Below are 321 nucleotides of genomic sequence, written 5' to 3'. Positions count from 1 at the left end.
TTTCCCCGGGTTTATATAATGCTGACAGGCGTATCTGGGTCATTCTGTTTACCCTCTTAAAATATTGACATAATATTAGCATTCTTCAAGTCACCTGGGGCTTCCCCACTCTTCTGAAACTGGTTGATAATAAACATTAACCATCTGGATATGTCCTTAGTTGGTTCTTTTGAAACACTGACTTATAAGTTACCCAGACCTGGCAATTTAATATTGTTTGAGTTGAGTAGCAGTTGTTTTAACATCCTCCTTAGTTACTGGAATGGAAAGTATTTCAACATCATGATTGTCTGATCTGAGTACAGCATCTGGCTTTTTCCC

This window comes from Antrostomus carolinensis, unplaced genomic scaffold (genome assembly GCF_000700745.2).
Source record: "Antrostomus carolinensis isolate BGI_N321 unplaced genomic scaffold, ASM70074v2 scaffold7064, whole genome shotgun sequence".
In the NCBI taxonomy this organism is placed as follows: Eukaryota; Metazoa; Chordata; class Aves; order Caprimulgiformes; family Caprimulgidae; genus Antrostomus; species Antrostomus carolinensis.
Note: the sequence above shows the minus strand (reverse complement) of the source record.